This window comes from Oncorhynchus mykiss, chromosome 28 (assembly GCF_013265735.2).
Source record: "Oncorhynchus mykiss isolate Arlee chromosome 28, USDA_OmykA_1.1, whole genome shotgun sequence".
In the NCBI taxonomy this organism is placed as follows: domain Eukaryota; kingdom Metazoa; phylum Chordata; class Actinopteri; order Salmoniformes; family Salmonidae; genus Oncorhynchus; species Oncorhynchus mykiss.
Window position 1 is genome coordinate 28,396,288 of NC_048592.1, and position 9,165 is coordinate 28,405,452.

The 9,165-nt window shown below is 43.0% G+C and overlaps 1 long non-coding RNA gene across 1 annotated transcript; it reads right to left on the bottom strand.

The window, feature by feature from the left end:
* Positions 1 to 2,217: 2,217 nt before the first annotated feature.
* Positions 2,218 to 7,606, bottom strand: LOC110508849. Its single transcript, XR_005040275.1, has 3 exons — positions 7,355 to 7,606; positions 4,359 to 4,462; positions 2,218 to 4,083 (listed from the first exon to the last, which is right to left on the bottom strand). It is a non-coding gene; the product is annotated as an uncharacterized LOC110508849 (long non-coding RNA).
* Between the last annotated feature and the right edge of the window lie 1,559 nt (positions 7,607 to 9,165).

Here is a 9,165-nt window from a genome sequence, read left to right on the forward strand (position 1 = left end):
CAGCCTCTAGTCTTCTTGGGTATGACATTACAATCTTGGCACACCGTTATTTGGGGACTTTCTCCCATTGTTCTCTGCAGATCCTCTCAACACATGTCAGGTTAGATGGGGAGCGTCGCTGCACAGCTATTTTCAGGTCTCTCCAGAGATGTTCGATCGAGTCCCGGCTCTGGCTGGGCCACTCAAGGACATTCAGAGACTTGTTCCGAAGCCACTCCTGCATTGTCTTGGCTGTGTGCTTAGGGTCGTTGTCCTGTTGGAAGGTGAACCTTCGGCCCAGTCTGCTGTCCTGAGTGCTCTGAAGCAGGTTTTCATGAAGGATCTCTCTGTACTTTACTCCGTTCATCTTTCCCTCGATCCTGACTAGTCTCCCAGTCCCTGCCACTGAAAAACAGCATGATACTGCCACCAGCATGCTTCACCTTAGGGATAGTGCAAGGTTTCCTCTAGATGTGATGCTTGACATTCAGGCCAAAGAGTTCAATCTTGGTTTCATTGAACAAGAGAATCTTGTTTCTCATGGTCTGACAGTCTTTATGTGCCATTTGGCAAACTCCAAGAGTGGCTGAGGAGTGGCTTCTGTCTGGCCACTCAACCATAAAGGCCTGACTGGTGGAGTGCTACAGAGAGGGTTGCCCTTCTGGAAGGTTCTCCCATCGCCACAGAGGAACTCTAGAGCACTATCAGAGTGACCATTGGGTTCTTGATCACCTCCCTGACCAAGGCCCTTCTCCCCTGACTGCTCAGTTTGGCCGGGAGGCCAGCTCTAGGAAGAGTCTTGGTGGTTCCAAACTACTTCCATTTAAGAATGATGGAGGCCACTGTGTTCTAGGGGACTTTCAATGCTGCAGAAATGTTTTGGTACCCTTCCCCAGATCTGTGCCTTGACACAATCTTGTCTCGGAGCTCTACGGACAATTCCTTCGACCTCATGGCTTGGTTTTTGCTCTGAAATGCACTGTCAACTGTGGGACCTTATATAGACAGGTGTGTGCCTTTCCAAATCATGTCCAATCAATTTAGTTTACCACAGGGGACTCCAATCAAGTTGTAGAAACATCTCAAGGATGATCAACGGAAAAAGGATGCACCTGATCTCAATTTCCGAGTCTCATAGCAAAGGGTCTGAATACTTATGTAAATAAGGTATTTATGTTTTTTATTTTTAAGACATTTACAAAAAAACTTGTTTTTCGCTTTGTTATTATGGGGTTTTATGTGTAGACTGATGAGGGAAAATAGTAATTTAATCTATTTTAGAGTAGAGCTGTAATGTAAGAGAATGTGAATGTGGAAAAAGTCAAAGGGTCTGAATACTTTCTGAATGTACTGTAAAATACCTTTCACACCATTACCACCAGCTAGGCCATAGTGTACTACAGGCAGACAGGAGATTATTGCATTGTTTGAACACTTTCAGGTGTTTTCATTCCCTCTCTCCTTTCTTTCTTTTCTTTCTTTGTCCAAAATGGGTCTGAAGAGAAGCAGAGAAGCAGCGTGGCGATGTGAAAGCAGGGTAATTGTGTCTTGGATGGAATAAGAGAAGCCTGCTGAGTGAAGAGTGGGGGGATGTGGCACTCCCTGCTCAATCCAAGCCATCTCAAAAACCCTGAGTACAGATTGCCTCTGAAATGGATTTCTCTGACAGACAGGTCTATATCTTTGAGGAGTGGATGATCTATCTGGTGTATGATTTAAATGTGGTGTGTTACACTTTGTCATTATCAAAGCCTGTGTGTTCGAACGTCTCTGGATTCTTCCATTTGCAATGTATTGTTCGAGCTAGCTAGGCTTAACTAACCTTTTTAAAATGACAACACATCTCAGTTGACAAATTAGGGTTCTGGTTCTACGACCAATAGTTGATGTGTAAACACACACAAAATACAGCCCGAGTCTTTATCTTTGCCTGACCACTGCAGAGGGAATCCTGCCTTGCTAATCGAGAGGAATTGTCTATTGATTAAGGGGAGCTTAGTTGTGGAGAGGACATTATTCTCCTGGAGGAGAGAAGAGGACATTCAGAGTCAGACAATTAGAGGGGAATGGAATAATTGAAGAGTAAACATTGAAGTGTCCAGGGATCAGATTGAGCCGTACACTCCAAAGGCATTGCAATTAAGATTGAATAAATATCCTCTAATTTGTTTGGTGTTAAAGAGATTTTTTTTAAAAGATGGACATGATTAACATGATAAAATCACATAAGCTGTCACATATTTCAAATGGTTTGTTTATTGTTTGTCATTTTGTTTTCGATCCATAAGATTTTACAGATGTCTGGGTTTTCAACATGTCACAAAAAAAAGATACAATCAATGAATCAATTAACGAAAATGTCTGATTAGAAAATGATGTTCAAAATGTCATAAACTGAATGAACATACTGTCAAAAGCCCATTCGTACTGCAAAACACACTGCCTGACTAACAGTGCAGATACATAAGTAGTGCTGCTAAAGTAATGCTCCTTATAAAACAGTTACAAAAAAACAACTTCATTGAGTTAATTGTCTGACTGTCAGCTACAGGGCTCCCCTAGTGGTAGGATCCAATTATGCCAGCACAAATAGATTCATTAGAGGCTAGAGCAGACCTTCTCTTTTTAGTCAAGCCTCAGATGATAGGAACATTAGATGCACAGCAGATTCAAGAGATGTCATTATAGGGACATTTTGAGAGCAACTTCAATTCTTCCATTTATTTAATTTGATATAATCTAATGCAACCAAAGATAAATTCTTTGGCCAATTTGATAAGAGTTGGTGAATGGCCAAAAATTCAACAGCATGATTCAGCAGAAACTGACTGTCACAATAACACTGTAATGCAGACCTCATTGATTTCCACCAGTGTAAGCTAAGAGAGGGACATTTCCCCACATCATTCAAGCGCAATGACTCTTCTCGATGTGTAAATCGTTTTGGATGAAAACGAATTGGAGAATGAGTCGGGGAATGATTTTACTGGGCTTGTAGAATTGATCTTCAGAGGGAGGGTCTGCATGGCTCTAGGATGTGGAATAATGACATGTGCCAGGACAGTTTCTCTGCATTTTGTTGATATTTACTCTGTGATCACAAACAACGAGCTCTCTGTGATGGAGTTACAGGGTTGTATTGATACACAGCACTGAGGTAGAATTGAAATATTTTTTGTTAAAATTCAGTTGCTCTCACATAGTTTCTCCTTCTCCCAATATATTCTCTTTTACTCTCAATAATGTATCCACAGACAACATGGTCATCTTGACATCTCTGGGAAGTAGCTCTTAGGCCAGAAACTGTGTTCCCACAAAATCTATATGTATACAAGCTAAATGTTGCGTATTTGTAGGACCAAAGCAAATCTCCATTACTGCACCAGGCAAGGCAGCAGTACAAAATACAACTCCCTAAAGTGAAAATGAGCCTGTTTCACCCTGAAGCCTAAATTAATTAATTGCAGAAAATATGAAGTAATCAGACTGGTAGAGTCGACACAACAGAAAACACAACATTCAGTAGAATGGGTAATCAAATCATATTACAGTAATTACAACAATACGATATAGCCTACTGCGAAAAAACATATTGGGAGAGGTAACTGTAAAAGCGTAATAACCTCTCTCTCTCGCGCTCTCTGTCTTTCTGTCTTTGCAGCTAGTGTCCACGGGGTTTGGGCAGAGCTGAAAGCCCAGTAAAGTAATTAGGCTATGTTAATCTTTCTAATTGTTTAATAAATGGTCCTGGATATGGAAACCAGACAGTCATCCTGGCTCTACTTTGGCTCATGCAGCGGGACGTTAGCTCCTTTAGCTCCTCCAAGTCAGTGTCGAGAGGACTCTCCTCAACTACGCGTATTCTTAAGCAATAACAACGTGATCCGTATTATCCACCCAAGAATACCCGTCACCGAAGAGAGTCACAGAGAAGGAGGGGGTAGGAAGAGAAGAGTCATTGGGGACAGTAGCAGGGGAACTCAGAGGTCCTCAATAGTAGTGTGAGCCTGAGTGATGTCATGTTCTCTATGAGTTGAGTGATTGATTGAAGATGGCATGCTGCCCGGGGATGGGGCAGGTGGGCCCCTCCATGTCAGATGTGTTCTGCAAACAGAAATGAAGACACTGTGCATTTGTGAACTGGTGCTGAGATGGGAGAGGTGTGTGTGTATGTGTGTGTGTGTGTGTGTGTGTGTGTGTGTGTGTGTGTGTGTGTGTGTGTGTGTGTGTGTGTGTGTGTGTGTGTGTGTGTGTGTGTGTGCACGTATGTGTGTGTGTGTGTGTGCGTATGTGTGTGTGTGTGTGTGTGTGTGTGTGTGTGTGTGTGTGTGTAGGAAGAGGGAACTAGAAAGTTGGTGTCTCGTTAGTGGAGCGCTTACCTGCAGGCACCAATCAGGCCTTTCCTCCAAATTCCCTTCATTCCATTGCATTCTACTGTGGGCTATCCGCTTTTACTGATGCAAATTCAGGCATAATGAGCACCCTGAAACAAAAAGAAAATACTAGTTAGATAAACAAACACATGAATAATCAAATAAGTAAATAAACTGGATAAATGAGAGTGGGTTTGCTATGGAAACCATGGCCTTCCAAGCCCACCTTTAACATCACGATTTCCAGCTTCTTTCATAGTCAACTGTGCTCTAGCCCCACAACATTCAAGTACACACACACACATGCACACGCACAGATACACACACACACACGCAGACACACACACACATGCGCGAACAAACGCACACACACTCACGCAGACACACACACACACACACACATGTACACACACTCACACACACACACACAAACAAACGCACACACACACGCATATTGCACAAAAGACAGTCATAGAGGGAAAATCCATTAGCAGCGGGAGGCAAAATACAGATGGTTTGAAAAAAAGGGAGTAAAAAGCGAAGGCCCTGCATTGAAGGCTGTCAGGAACAGGAACAATGACTGTTATTAGAGGTCTCATTTTCTGTGTGTGTGTGTTTGTGTGTGTGTGTGTGTGTGTGTGTGTGTGTGTGTGTGTGTGTGTGTGTGTGTGTGTGTGTGTGTGTGTGTGTGTGTGTGTGTGTGTGTGTGTGTGTGTGTGTGTGTGTGTGTGTGTGTGTGTGTGTGCGTGTGTGTGTGTGTGTGTGTGTGTGTGTGCGTGTGTGTGTTTTACAATTTACCGTGTGAATGGAATTCACTCAGTCTATGTCTGCTCCTATGATTTGACAGTGCACAGCATGTTTTTATGGATTTAATAAAAATGTTCTGTTTTTGACAAGGATCATTACTGTTACTGATCATTACTGGGTGGATGTTTTTTCCTTGATCAAAGGGATGCATTTTATGGTATTGTTATATGTTTGCCACATTGTATTGGAGAATGGTAGTATGATCATGCACCTCTTGTCTCTGTTGAAAAAAGAGAGAAAGAGTTGGCAATTTTAAAATGTATGAGTGAATAAATAATAATATTATATTTAAGTATGTTCTGAAAAAAAATCCTTACCATTATGTGTAAAACTAAACCACAGGACATGGTTGTGGGAGAGTGAACTTAACTGACTAAAACACCATATTAACACTATTTCATATTACCTTGCCTGTGATTCTGACCAGTCCATACAAACACACATACAAACACACAAAAAATCACTCATATAATGATTTAAAGTGAAAAGAAATCTGTAGCTTTAAAATTAAAAACATTAAAAACATTAACATCTTTCCCATTAAGTCATTTGGCAATTGTGCTGTATAAATAAATACAAATGTCTATTGATCATTAGGTTCTTCTACCTAAGAGCAGCAATAGCTAATAAAACTCAGTCCTATGCTCCATTGAACACAGAAGCACAGAAACACTGCAAATATAGAAGCCACCTTCCACAGAGACAGCATTAAAAACCTGAGATAGCGACAGATGCCCCATCAAACTGTCACACAGGCCATCTAATTCAATTAACCCTTTTTGGTCATCTTGCTCAAACAACCCAAAAGCGAACTTACAAGGGAACTGAGTGGGCTCTATCTACTCAAGCATAACATTGATTCACAGAATTCACCTAACACTGAAGAAGATATATTACTAACACAGACCTATACTGCTCTCTGACTTGTCCTACTCCAGTGCAGTGTTCACACAAGGGTTGATGGCTTCCAACCACAGCCTTTCTAGTGAGACAACACAGAGAAACAGAAAGCAGAAAGAGGAGAAGCAGATTTCAGCATCACCTCTGCTCCGCTGCAACCTCCCTAGCTAAGTAGAGGAGAAAAGGCTATAATGACCCGCCTAATGCCCAAACACATATTTCATTTCAGAATGTTTGAAAACCTAGAAGGGTTAGGGTCAGGGTTAAGGGTTATGATCAGTTTAAGATTTTTTGCTAATCGATTTAAGTGTCAACTGTGTCCTTATAGTCTCTCCCAGCCATCGACATCTCTACCAGGGCACAGCAGGGACATAGTGAAGACAGAGAGAAGACAGAGTAAAGATAGAGAGAATGTTGAGAGAAGGCAGAAGACAGAGAGAAGACAGAGAGAAGACAGAGTAAAGATAGAGAGAATGTGGAGAGAAGGCAGAAGACAGAAAGAAGACAGAGTAAAGATAGAGAGAATGTGGAGAGAAGACAGAAGACAGAGAGAAGGCAGAGAGAAGACAGAATTCCAATACAACAGAACAGACAACCTGGATTACGACTCAGGGACTATTCTATGATATATTTCTTGGGCATCATATTTTACGTATTAAATGCAACCCTAATAAAGAACCCAAAGACAGCTAGGGGGATACTAGAAAGAGAGAGATAAAAAGAAAGAGGTGCCACAAAAAGATGGAAAATTGAGAGATAATGACAGAGAAGGAAGAAAAATACATAAAAGGAGAGCTGTCAATTCAGAGATCTCTGTCTTTCTCCAGATCTTTTTAACTGCACCTGTCCGGTGTATGTGACAACAAAACAAAAAATAAATAAAACATTGAATCATTCTCACACACACACACACACACACACACACACACACACACACACACACACACACACACACACACACACACACACACACACACACACACACAGACATGACAGAAGCTCCATGACAGGTTGCTTCACCCGTCAAGCAGTGATTGCCATTTAATTGCAGAATGAAGAAACTCATGAATATGTTAATGGAGAGCCACCATAGAAATCCAGCAAACAGGACCCCGACAATGACAAGATTACACACATCAGCATTATGGATACATCATGCTTCACTCTGACAGAAATATATCAAAAATAAAATAAATCCCCTTAAAAGGATTTATCATAGAATTCCGACAAAGGGAATACAAGGGAAAGTCAGGGGGGAATCTGGCTGAATCCCCCGTCAGCTGAAGTAGGCTTACCGTTTAATTCCTGTTCCTCCTGAGAGAGAGATTCCCTCCCACTGTGCACAAAGCCGAGGAGTCAGTCGTCTGACGTTCGCCTCGCCTGCGAGGACAAGACTGTGATCGTTAAGGCTGCAGCTGCTGCCGACACTGCCATGCTGTCCCGGTCAATGCTTGATTAATGTGGGTTACTGTGCTAGTGAGAGCAGGGAGGACTGAGGTGAGAGCACAAGGAAAATAGTGCTGCTACTGCCGTCGCCGGTGCAGTGAAACAGCCTTTACCCCCCCCCCCCCCCCCCCCCCCCCACCCCCTCCGTATACCTTCACCCTCAGCCTCTGTTCTGGACGCCACAGCCCCAAAGTACCAAAGACTCACAGAGTCTTTCAGTCAAACAGTCAGTAAGCCAACCGACCAGCCAGCCAGCCAATTCTTCCAGTCCTGGAGATGCATTCTTCCAGGTGGTAGAGAATGCAGGCACAGCTCACTCGTTGAGAGAAAAAAAAAGTAAAAAAGGAAGATAGGAAAGCCACTGATCGGAGCCCGTTGTTGTACTCGCCAAGGCAAAGAAACTCACGGGCGGATGGAGAGGGACTGAGAGACTGAAGGAGAGTCAGCGAGAGAGGAGGAGAGCAGGAGAGAGAGAGCAGGAGAGCAAGAGAGAGAGAGCAATAAAACGTCCAACCATAGGGCTTCTAGGAGCAGAGGACTGTCATTTGTTCTGAGGAGAAGAGAGGGAGAGAGAGAGAGAGAGAGAGAGAGAGAGAGAGAGGGAGAGTGAGAGGGGAAAAGGAGGAGGAGTGGGGAAGAGAGTACTTAGATTTGAGCAGCACCGCAGTGAGTGTTGAATCGGAGGCATCTAATGGTGTATTAATTGAGGGAGATCTGATTTGTCCGCCTTGCAGTTTTGCATTGATGACATCCCATCAGGGAGACCAAGGCGCTCTGGAGACCAGGGCTAATACACAACCCAGGGGAGTGGCTACATGTCCACGGCAGGCACGTACACAGATAGACCTCTGGGGGTGCCTGAGCACCTGCCTATTTGCCCTTTCAGATTGGTAGCATTTTTGAAATTCATATATTTTATTTTGAGCTCCTGTTCAGTAAAGAATTGTCCATCAACAACTACCTTGTTTCTTATTTTGGACAATTGGACAATTCCTCCTCCCCCACTCCTCTGCTCCCAAGCGAGTGCTGCACAAGCAGAAGGTACCACGTCTAGCGATATTATGAGTAGTGGCTACTGGCTACTTTTTGAGTTGCATGTTGTCTCTCCTGGTCAGGGACAGTGAAGGGTTCAATTGGACTGTTTTTAGTAGGCCTACAAATCAGATATTAGCAGCAGAACTCTAATCACAGGTAAAGACTAGTTACATTGTTACAGCATAGCTAACAGTTACATAATTTACATTCGCTTTGATCAGCTGATAGCCCTCCCCTTTCCCCTTTTCTGTAAGCAGTAGGCTAGGTAGCTCGGGAGGTTCCCTTTCAGCATCTCCCCCTCCAAAGATTTGTGCAAGGCCCTGGTCAACAGTATTGGTGGACTGAAGGCAAATAGATCGATGTGATACCTCATTCAACAGCAACTGAGAGTAACCCATCTTTGAAGTGATGCAGAGTGTATGACGCTAAATACTCTGAGCTTGAAATTGTGTGAAACTCAGGGACCGTGGACCGGATCCGAGTCCATTCAATCCGTCCTGCGCGTGGTTGGAGTAAAAACAACAACAACAAAAAAAAAATGTCCATGAAAAAAACGATCTCAGTCGACATTTTAAATGACTGAAACCAAATGGAAACTGTTCAGAAATGATAATGGACGTAGATT